Source organism: Aquarana catesbeiana, linkage group LG12 (genome assembly GCF_042186555.1).
Source record: "Aquarana catesbeiana isolate 2022-GZ linkage group LG12, ASM4218655v1, whole genome shotgun sequence".
NCBI classification, from domain to species: Eukaryota; Metazoa; Chordata; class Amphibia; order Anura; family Ranidae; genus Aquarana; species Aquarana catesbeiana.
The window spans coordinates 80,567,953-80,570,079 of record NC_133335.1 but is presented as its reverse complement, the minus strand read 5'-3'; the positions used below and the strand labels follow the sequence as shown (position 1 = coordinate 80,570,079).

At 44.9% G+C, this 2,127-nt stretch overlaps 1 long non-coding RNA gene across 1 annotated transcript; it reads left to right on the top strand.

Annotated features, from left to right (window-relative positions):
* Nucleotides 1–381: 381 nt before the first annotated feature.
* On the top strand, nt 382–1,871 carry LOC141113869 (uncharacterized). Its single transcript, XR_012236821.1, has 4 exons — nt 382–510; nt 625–754; nt 850–984; nt 1,698–1,871. It is a non-coding gene; the product is annotated as an uncharacterized lncRNA (long non-coding RNA).
* The last annotated feature ends 256 nt before the right edge of the window (nt 1,872–2,127 follow it).

Below are 2,127 nucleotides of genomic sequence, written 5' to 3'. Positions count from 1 at the left end.
CTCACCCTATGTCCAGGATCATTCCCTACTATCCAAGTGGACATAGAGTGAGAATATATAGTTGCCGAGCGCAGCGAGGCCGTGCCCAAAGCGTGGCGAGCGAAGCGAGCCCGCGAGGGGACCTCTTACACTGCCATCGCTAAGAACTGCTGAAGCGCCGTGTACAGCTGATGGTCAGCTGATCAACTTCGCCTGCGCAGTACGGAGCGGACACTATCCGATAGGAGGACACTATATGGCAGAACACCGGCTGTTGTAGCTTGGAGTGGGCGTGCGCTGCTTCCTCCACTGGAAGCGCCGCCGCTTTTGTTGACGGCGCTCCTGGCTGGCTGGCGCGCATGCGCACTGTGAGCATTCGGCCGGTCCGGATGACGTCACGTCGGCGTTGCCGATTGGATGACGACGGACGGGACGTGCACACAAATAGGACAGCATCCTATCACAGTGTGCATTCCGCTCCAGCCATAGGACAACATCGCACGTCGGAGGTCTCCCTCTTACCACATTCAGGTACCCTTTTCTATTCTAGCACTGGCTATCAGGAATCTGCCACTGCTGGATGCCTTTATTGCAATTCAGTTACTAGCTTACCCTTCCCCCCCCTTTTGTTTGTTCATATTCTAGGACAAAGTATTGGTAGACCACCTTTGATGATACTGTGCCGTTTGGCACCTGTTTTCTATGACTGCCTGAGCCCTACTGCGGAACCCAGGTGCACATAGAACATAGAATAACATCTCTAAAACCAACACTGGTGAGTGTTCTATACCATGGCGGGGGCCATGTCACCAGAAACCTATATATACATATCCTTACTTTCTTATTTTAAATCAATTGTTTTCCTTTTAGGAATAGGCCTATGCAATAAGCTAGTACCAGTTCACATCCACCCCGACGTGCATAGGTATATTAAATTGCCGGTTTTCCGGTTCTTCTGGGCTTGCGGACTATTACCTCTTTCATGATTTTATATATGTTCTACATGTAAGTATTTCCTTTAGATAGATATTATTCCTCCGTTTTCTTTCTCCCTATATCTTTCTTCTTTTCTTTCCTCCCCCTCTTTTCCCGCCCCCTCTTTTCCTTCCCCCCCTTCTCTCCTTTTCTTCCCTTCTCCCCCCCCCCCTTTCCCTTTCCTTTTCCTCCCTCCCCTCCTTTCCCTTTCTTGATTTTCCTTTTTATTTCCCATTCCCTCTTTCCTCTTCTTGTTTCCTTTCTCTTCTTTCTACGGTTTCTTCCCCGTTCTCTTTCCTTTTCCCCCCTCCCTTTCCTTCCCCTCCCCGACTCTTCCCGTCACCCCACTTTTCTCTTCCCTTCAGTTCTTCTCTTCCCTTTTTCCTTTTTCTTTTTTCTGTTCTTTCTTCTTTTTTCCCTTCCCCTTCTTTCCCTTTCCCTTCTTTTACCCCCTGTTCTAGGTATTGGGAATACAAAATCTTATCTACTCCTTGAACTTTCTTTTATTGCGACACACCTTTGAAGTATCATATTAGATTATGTTGTGTACGCCCCCATAGCAGCCTTTCATCACCTCTGTGGCTTACGCACTCATCACCGCTCTGTCTGAACCAGCATACATCTTTTTTAAATACAATATATGTGGCGTCATTATAGATGTCTGTTCTTGATGGATATATATATATTAATTATATATTGCTATGTTATGTACTTTGATAGCCACAACTGTTTCGCTCTTGAAGAAGCGTGATGACACGCGAAACATGTCGAGCATCAAATATCCACGTGACATGAATTGACTGCGGATCTGCTATCGAGCCATCTTTTCGGACTGATCTTTATGTGGAGTGCTTACCCAGACGTCCGAATAACTGTGTACTCTAGATGGTGTTGTATAGCGAGCGCTTTAATATATACACATGTTGTGGTTTTTAAGCAATGTCTTTTTTGCTATGCATTTTTCTAAGTTAATAAAATGTTATTTTATATAACCAGTTTGTTGTAGTTGTGCCTAGAAAGTCCAAAAGTCCCTCTTGTTTGTTTCTTGAAATTTTGTTAGGACGTGGCACAGGTTTATTTTTTGTGTGTATCCACGGTGCCACTCTGTGTTATGATACACTTCCATTTTTGCACAGTAAACGGTAAAGTATAAAAAATTGCATAACTGAAAAA